Source organism: Rattus rattus, chromosome 17, assembly GCF_011064425.1.
Source record: "Rattus rattus isolate New Zealand chromosome 17, Rrattus_CSIRO_v1, whole genome shotgun sequence".
NCBI classification, from domain to species: domain Eukaryota; kingdom Metazoa; phylum Chordata; class Mammalia; order Rodentia; family Muridae; genus Rattus; species Rattus rattus.
The window spans coordinates 2,727,624-2,736,473 of record NC_046170.1 but is presented as its reverse complement, the minus strand read 5'-3'; the positions used below and the strand labels follow the sequence as shown (position 1 = coordinate 2,736,473).

At 48.0% G+C, this 8,850-nt stretch overlaps 1 pseudogene; it reads right to left on the bottom strand.

The window, feature by feature from the left end:
- Positions 1 to 271: 271 nt before the first annotated feature.
- Positions 272 to 6,666, bottom strand: LOC116886587 (annotated as a pseudogene).
- Between the last annotated feature and the right edge of the window lie 2,184 nt (positions 6,667 to 8,850).

Below are 8,850 nucleotides of genomic sequence, written 5' to 3'. Positions count from 1 at the left end.
CCCTGGTGGAGCCCGACTAAATGCAGACATATACACAGATACACTTGGCAGACAGAGCCCCAACAGTCATGCTTCACTGTTTCTTTCAGCCTTTTTATACCTTCTAAGACAAGTGGGGTTTTTTTATTTATTATTTTTATTATTCCCTTTGCAAAGAGAATATAAAATGCCCCAAACCCCTTCTCCCGGCTGGCAGGACACGTTCCCTCTGTCTCTGCTACCCTCTCAGCCGTCCTCTGCCTCCCTCCTATGTCACCCTTCCTCAATCCTTTTAAAACCCCTGCTCTGGTGAAATAATCGTTGGTCCTTCTCCATTCCCACTGGAGAGTTCCTTGGTATCCAATTTGGCCGTCTGCTGCACGCAGACGCTCGCCTGTGTTCTCACTGTCGAATAGTGGCAAGTACAGGTTCTTCTGACTTGCTCAAGCTGTTGAAGTGGGCCAAGATGGCCTTGAGGGCCACCTGGGCTGCCATCTGTTTGGGAAACCGGTTCCTGCTACCGGGGAAAGGGAGGAAGACTTAAGCTTCTTGACCTCAGCGGTGAGCAGGCAGCTGTTGATGGTCTCCTCCAGATGTTCTTCACATCTGTGGAAGCCCCACTGGGAGATGTGACCGTGGCTGCGAGTCCACTGGACTGGCCAATGACCACTTCGGCAATGTCCAAAGGACCTTGGGATTTGCGAGGTTCCTTCACTGTTTCCAAGAACTCTTTACCTCCAGCCTTTTTCTGTCTCTTCTTTGAGGTTGATTTCGACTGTAGTTGGGTGGACGATGTCCTCCACCCTCATGGAGCCACTATGACTGATGTCACGTTGGGTCAGGGATAGCTTCTACCCCAAAACGAGGCTCTCTGAAGACATCAGGTAAAGGCATCTCCCAGTCCCATGTTCTGAGGTGGAATCTGATTTTCTTTCTTTAGCGCTGTAAGCTGGCTTGGACGTCTTAGACGTCTGTTGCTTAGTGACCTTGGATTTCTTGCCTTCTTTTCCCTGGGGACTGGGGAGAGGAACGTTTCTAACTTGCCTTTGGTCCCTCACTTTTTGGCCAGCCCTTTCAGTGTGAATTCTAGGCAGGACACCACCACTGGTAATGGTCACTCCTTTCAGTAGCTGGTTGAGCTCCTCCATGTTAGCAACGGCCAGCAGGGTGTTTCTAGGAGTTATCAGACCTTCTTCTTGTCCCTCGAAGTATTCCAAGCCAATTCTAGGGTTTCTGCTGCCTCAGTAAGTATGTGGGCAACACAAATTAGACTTCTTGTATTTGGGGTGGGGGTGGAGGATGAGAGGGGGTTGTACTGGCTGGTTTTGTGTGTCAACTTGACACAAGCTGCAGTTATCACAGAAAAGGAGCCTCAGTTGTGGAAATGCCTTCATGAGACCCAGCTGTAAGGCATTTTCTCAATTAGTGATCAAGGGGGGAGGGCCCAGCTCATTGTGGGTGGTGCCGTCCCTGGGCTGGTGGTCCTGGGTTCTATAAGAAAGCAAGCTGAGCAAGCCAGGGGAAGCAAGCCAGTAAGAAGCATCCTCCATGGCCTCTGCATCAGCTCCTGCTCCTTGACCTGCTTGAGTTCCAGTCCTGACTTCCTTTGGTGATGAACAGCAACGTGGAAGTGTGAGCTGGTAAACCCTTTCCTCCCCAACTTGCTTCTTGGTCCTGATGCTTGTGTAGGAATAGAGACCCGGACTAAGACAGGGGTGGACACAAGGTTGGGTAGACTTGGGAGGAAGGGGAAGTGAGAGTGATCAGGATGCATTGTATGAAATTCCAAAATAATTGATAAAAAAAATATGTTAGGAGAAAATTAAGGTTCACAGTCCAAGCTGGAGGTAGCTCAGTCGTAATGCACTTTGCCTAGGGTTCAAATCTCCGGTACCACAAATAATAATGATGAGAGTAACGATCGTGTACAATCTAAATGCTTTAACTCATTCACAAATATATGCAGCTATCACCACAATCGACTTAAGACAAGCAGTGCTGGAAGCTAAACCTGGACTACCGGACCTCCTTGACGTCGCTCTCCCTAACGTCGCTCTCCCTGACGTCGCTCTCTCTGACGTCGCTCTCCCTGACGTCACTGCCGACAAAGCCGAAGGAAAACTCAGCCCTGTCTGTAGTCCTATAGGGTGCAATATGAAACATGACCACAAGATGGCAGGCTCTGCCTACAGATGCTACAAACCAAGCACGTGGCAAGTTTAAGGAAAGATAAAAGACTCCCGAAGACCAACCTCCTTCAGATAGGAGTGGCTTTTGGTGCTGAGAGCGGTTCCTAATGGAGCTAGCCCTCTTTACCTGCTAAAGCTGCACACATTCCTATCCCGGTTCACTTAGAAATCCTGTTACTCATAACACTTGTTTGAGATTTATTTTGAATTATGCGTGCATGGATAGATAGATAGATAGATAGATAGATAGATAGATAGATAGATAGATAGATAGATAGATAGATATGCGCACATAAGTGCAAGGTGCCTTCGGGGGCCCAGAAAAGGACACCAGATTCTCTGGGGTTAGGGTTATAGAAGGTTGTGACCACACTAATGTGGGTACAGAGAGCAGAATTCCTGTGCTCTGCGAGAGCAGCAAGCTTCAAGCTCTCTCCAGCCCCTATAATTCGCTACACAGGTATACAAGTACGGCTCTCCCTATTTTGGTGCTGAGGATCCAACCCAGAGTTAAGTGCATTCTTAGCAGCTGCTCCTACGCTGGGCTACAACCTCAGCTTCAAGAGTAGCCGTCTCAAGCACATGCACACACCACACCCAGGCTGTCCTCACTGAGAAAGGGCCAAGATGCCAAGGTTCACACTGGCTCTGCGTCTTACCTCATATTCTAAACATAGGAGTAACCAGGTGCGGTGGCACACGCCTGTAGTCCCACCTACACTAGGAGGCCGAGACAGGAAGATCACAAGTTCAAAACCAGCCCAGCCAGTGAGACCCTGCCTCAAAATAAAATCTGTGATTGAGGGCTGGAGAGGTGGCTCAGTGGTTAAGAGCACCGACTGCTCTTCCAGAGGTCCTGAGTTCAAATCCCAGCAACCACATGGTGGCTCACAACCACCCGTAATGGAATCCGATGCCCTCTTCTGGTGTGTCTGAAGACAGCTACAGTGTACTCATATACAAAATAAATAAATAAATCTTTTAAAAAAAAAAATCTGTGATTGAGCCTAGAAATGTAGTTCAGCAGTAGGGTCTAGCTGACCACGTGTGAGGTCTCAATTCAACCCCAGGCATTACATAGAGGAAAGACCATGGTGGGGTGGGAGGAGTATTGTACATTAAGCAGCACTATCAACCAGAGTGGCAAGGGGCAGGTAGAGCCCATGCGCCCAGGACCAGGAGGAAACGTTGGTGAGAACGGAGTTGGTGTACATTCTCATCCACTGCAACCTTGAGTTTTGTCTCTTCAGGAACTGACCCTCAGTGCTGCTTCCCCATATCCCATTGCCATTCCAGGCGATAGGAAAACAGCTGAGCCCAAATTCACACAGTCCTCAGCCCTTTCTACCTATCCACATTCTCTCCTGACCACCCACCGGGTATCATGTAGCCCAGGCTGGCCTTAAACTCGCAATGCATCCGAAGATAGTCCTGAACCACTAACCTGCTGCTGCTACCTCCCAGGTGCTAGGATCACAAGCACCTGTCACCATCTTGGCCTGTCCCAGTATGTCTACAAGACCGGAAAAACAAGAACATTCAGTTCTCTGAAAAGAGCTTGGAGTCAGATGTGATTTCTGTTAGACTGAAATGCTGGTCACTCTAAGTAACCAGATCTCACAGCCAGAGGTCACCTAGCCATGATCCCCTGAGACTCACTCTTTCTCTCCTCTTTCTCTTCCTTTTCCTCTTCCTCCCTCTCCATGCCCCTCTCTCTTTTTCTTTTCTCCTCCCTTCCTTTTTCTCTCTCTATAAAGAGTTAAGAAGCCATACATGGTATGGTTTTACAGCATTTATGGTCTTTCTCCTTACCTGGATCTTCCTATCTCTCCTCACATCAGGTGATACAAACTGAATCACATGGTAGGGTCTTCTCATCACCCCATAGACGGATTTAAAAGTCCGAAATCTTCCTTCATTTGGGAGTTTTCTCTGCATGCTCCTCCTCTGGGGTCCATCATCCTGTCGGTGGCAGCATGCTCTCTCCGTATCTCTCTCTGTCTCTGTCTCTCTGTGTGTGATTGTGTCTTTATCTGTGTCTGTCTCTCTGCCTGACTCTTTCTCTTTCTCTCTCTCTCTCTCTCTCTCTCTCTCTCTCTATCTCTCTCTCTTCTCTCTCTCTCTCTCTCTCTCTCTCTTTCTCTCTCACCTCCTCCCTCTCTCTCCCTCTCTCTCTCACCTCCTCCCTCTCTCTCCCTCTCCAAGGTTTAAAGGAAGAACCTCTCGATCCCTTAGAGCCCACCACGCACCTCTGGTATGATGCCCGGTCCCCTATGTAAGCTCTGACCTCCAAGTTCAATCATGATCCCTACGGTCATGACGTCTTCTCTCCTGATATAGCTCATTCCAGAAGGGCTGTTCTGTGTCAGCCCCTCTCTCATGATCCAACCACACCACTCTCTTACCTTCTAAGAGTCTCTTCCTTCTACAAAATAGGATGAGTGTGTTACAAATCAGACGAGAGTGGGAGGCTAGTTTCAGAAAACATCACCCTCTGAATACGTATGGTGGGAGAGACAGCCTTGTGACCGGAGAAGGATGGCCAGCACACCTAGCTGTAAAATCGTCCTAAGAACATTAGGAGAGGTAAAATCATCACACGGGAGGCACGGGAGGAGCTTAATGAGGGAAAGAGCTTCAAGCGGGAAAATAGGAGAGAGGTCACTATGCACAGTGTGGTGGGGATCCTGGAGAAAAGGCCTTCACATCCCCTGAATAAAGGGGTTCTTCTGCTTTTATGGTTTTAGAGGGTTACCGATAAGTCCCACACCACATGGCTTGGTCTGGCTTACCCTGTGTAACAAGGAATCACGTTCTGGGTAGGTCGTAAATGAACCTTGGAGCTTGAAGCAGGAGTCACCACTAGCGGCTTCTTAAACTCGGGTGGGGGTGGGGGGAGGACACGACACTGATTTCTGACAATGAGAAGAGCAACCCGACAGTCTTTGCTCTACCACAGGTTCGTTAAACAAAGACTTTTGCCAAATGCCAAAGAGTCGTTTTCCACCAGAGAAAAGTCTATTTAAAATGAAATGGAAGGTGGAGTGAAACCCTAGGTGATACGGCTTACAGATGTGAAAACTGTCCCAAGACAGTCACCCCGAAAGAGCCCCATTTTTTCCTGAACCCCCACTCTCTCTCAGCCCCGCCCCTTTTCCTCTGTGCCAACGAGTTCATCACGTAAGGATTGCGCAGTTGCTATTAAAGGAACAACATCTCCACACCCACCCCACAACAGCTAAGGCCCCAACTAAGCCAATAGCTCCTTAAGTTCTAAGGAGACTGCCGAAGAAAAGCAGTCACCCCCACCTCACCCCAGACGCTGGGATACAAGAAACCACAGACCCTGCATCTCAAAACAGCTTATCCAAGGAAAACAGCCAACTTCCCCATTCCAACCCTAAGACAGTTCCTATCCTCTTTCCTCAGCTACAGAAACACCAGCTTGAAGCCTGTAACCGGAGCTCCAGCTCTGGCCGTCCTGTTGCTTGGTCCCCCCTGATGGCTCTGCACTGCAGGCTGACCTTGATCTTGACACACCACACCTCAGGTTAGATAAAGCCCGCTCTAGCTGTCAACCGGAGTAAACTCGTTCTTTATTTCTTCCTACAAACTTAATCCTTACAGAGTTCCCACCAATGGGTGAGACACGGTCACTACCTACCCTAGGGATAAAAGACACGGGACGTTTTGACTGAGCGTGTGTTGACTAGGCCAGTTTAGGTTCTGTGCACCCTTTTTGAAAAAGAAAAAGAAAGAAGAAAAAAATTGCCTTGTCGAACCTCTGTTGGGTTTTGCTCTGAGGTTCCTCTGGGCAACGGTGAGATCTTTCTTTTCCCAACACGGGTGCTTCCTAACAGGCAAGGTAAGTGTCGCACACCACAGACATTCCTTAAGTCCTACTCAGTAAAACGAAACGTGTGTTCTTAGTTTACGGACGCTCAGACCCAGAGCTGGAGAGATGGCTCTGTGGTTAAAAGCACCGGCTGCTCTCACAGGCCCCCTAAGTTTGGCTCCCAGAACTCAAAACAGTTCACGACCAGCACGAAAGGATCTGATTCTGATTCTGAGTTCTCTAGCCACTGCGCACGTGGTGTACAAACATCCATTCAGGCAGGCAAAACCCTCATGCACAGAAAATGAAATAAGGGCAAAGGAAACTCTGACCTAGATCTCAGGTTTGTTTGTCTTTTATAAGCATGACCATTGTACCAGCAAACCAGCGTGCGCTTACACTGAGTTAATAAAAGAGTAAAGTTCTTTTAAAGTGGACCGTGTGTTCTTAGTTTGAAGGAGGATGAGGAAAGGTGAAACTTACGGGGCTCAGAGGGCCCCTCTCCCCCATGGATGTCAGGAGCAGATAATCTAAAACTGACCGTTCTACTCCAGGCGAGATCTCCAGGCCTACGGAGCTGCCTGGAGTTGTGAGGGAAGCCCAGGGGTTGCAGTTCTCAATGAGTAGCAACTCGTCTGTGTCAGCTCTGCAGCCCTCAGTCATGCCTGCTCCTGTAAACAGCCTCTCACCCACGTTCCTATTGGTAACCCCGAGAAAAACTCAACTGAGTCACCAGGTTTGGACCCTTCTGGAAAGAATGGGGAGAGGGATGCATGTCTCCAGGAAAAATCTCTCACACAACAAACTCTGACGGAGAACTCCTTCTTGACTTAGTGCTTCTGGCCATCGGGCCATTATAATTAGCAAATCAACATGTGCTTAGATTTCACTAATGATCAAGCAGGGCCTCACGAGTAGATGGAACTACAGACGCACACCATACTTGACTTATAGTGACTCGTTTTTTGGTTTTTTTGTTTTGTTGTTGTTGTTTTGTTTGTTTGTTTTGTTTTTGTTTTTGTTTTGGGGGGTAGGGTCTTACTATGTAGCGGTAGCTGGCTCAGTATTTTATAGATGACGTTAGCCTCAGACCCATAAAGATCCGTCTGCTTCTACATCTTCAGCGTCAGGATTGAAGGCACGCATCACCGTCCCCAGCTTTATTAAGATATTTAAGACGGGTTTTGCCAATGAAAGAGAAAAGGTTAGATGATCAGGGGTCCTGGCCAAACATACTCAGGGTTCTCAGATATTCCTTATGCTGTAAGTTTAAGAGATGAGTTCCAAACAACACAGTACCTGGTCCCCAGCACACAGAATATTCCTTTCTGGTTTAGTCATCTAATGTAAGCCAATGAATGGAAGATTCACGGAAACAGATTAATCCAGCCATAAGGAAGAGCGACGTCAAACCTGGTTTTGTTTCACGATGCAATCTCTGCTGAGGATATAGTTAAGATTTAAAAAAAAAAAAAAAAGTTTTTGGAGACAGGATCTCTCTATATAACCCTGGCTGTCCTGGAACTCAATCTGTTGACCGGGCTTGACCTCAAGCTCACAGAGATCCACCTGCCTCGGCCTCCTGAGTGCTGGGATTAAAGGAGTGGCCCATCCCCACCAAGCGATATGGCTGAGATTTTAATGGCCCAATGAGAAGCATAAGAGGGAAACAGGTGCATAGATATGAGGCACTCTACCAGATTCCGAATGTACAGTGAAGTTGTTGGCCTGGGCTCTGTCTCTACCTCCACAGGCCTTCATGGAGAAAACAGACCAGAAATACAGGAACTGTGGAATATAGTATAAAATGCGCTTGCATTTAAAAAGTGTACTGATCCGTGTTGTTGCTGTGACAGAGTATCTGAGGAAAACAACTTACAGCGGCAGCATTTATGTGGGTTCATGGTTTATGGGTTTCAGGGCATGGTCACTGTCATGACTTCCTTGTAGCAGCGAGGACAAAAGGGTAGCTTCGTGCTGCTGCACGCGGTGGCCTTAGAAACTCACTTAGTGTTCCAAAGACCTCAGCTCAGATGAATCTGTATCTTTGGCCGAATTACAGAAAAGGACTTTGGGATAAGCCAGGGCAAAGCACAGTTGGAGTTTATTAAAAGTAAAAAGAAAGGTATTCAGGGGAAACTAGGGACCTTAATAGGTAACGTACCTGCTGCACAAACATGAGATCCCCAACACACACGTGGAAGCCAGGCACAGTGGCTCACCTATAACCTAGTGCTGGAAGGGCAGAGACAGACAGATCCTCTGAGCATGCTTGCCAGTCAGTCTGGCTTCAGATTCAGTGAGAAACCCTGTCTCAAAAGTTCAGGTGGAGATCAATAGAAAAGGCTAACGAACATTTCCTCTGACCTCCATACATGTGCACAAATACACATACACCAAATGGGAGATGGGTGGGGAGGGGGGACAAAGGAGGAGGAGGAGCAGAAAAGAGCAGGGGGAGAAGGGAGGAGAAGGGAGAAGGGAGGGGAAAGAAAGGAGGGGAAGAGGGGGAAGGGAGAAAGGAGGAGAAGGGGTGAGGAGAAGAGGGGGGTGGAAGAGGAGGAAGAAAAAGGGATGGGGGAGAAGGAGAAGGGAGGGGCAGGAAGAAGGGAGGGGGAAGGGGAAGAAAGGATAGGGAGGAGGAAGAAGGGATGAGGAAAAGGAAAAAGGGATGGGAAGGAGGAGAAGGAAGGGGAGGAGAAGGAGAAGGGACAGGGAGAGAAGGAAGGAACACAAATTTCCACATATCTTGTTTTTGGTGGCTTCTGCAATTACATCTGTGGGTAAACATTTGTTTGGAGGTTTTTGTTTGTTTTTCCTTTGTTTTTTGTTTGTTTGTTTTATTTT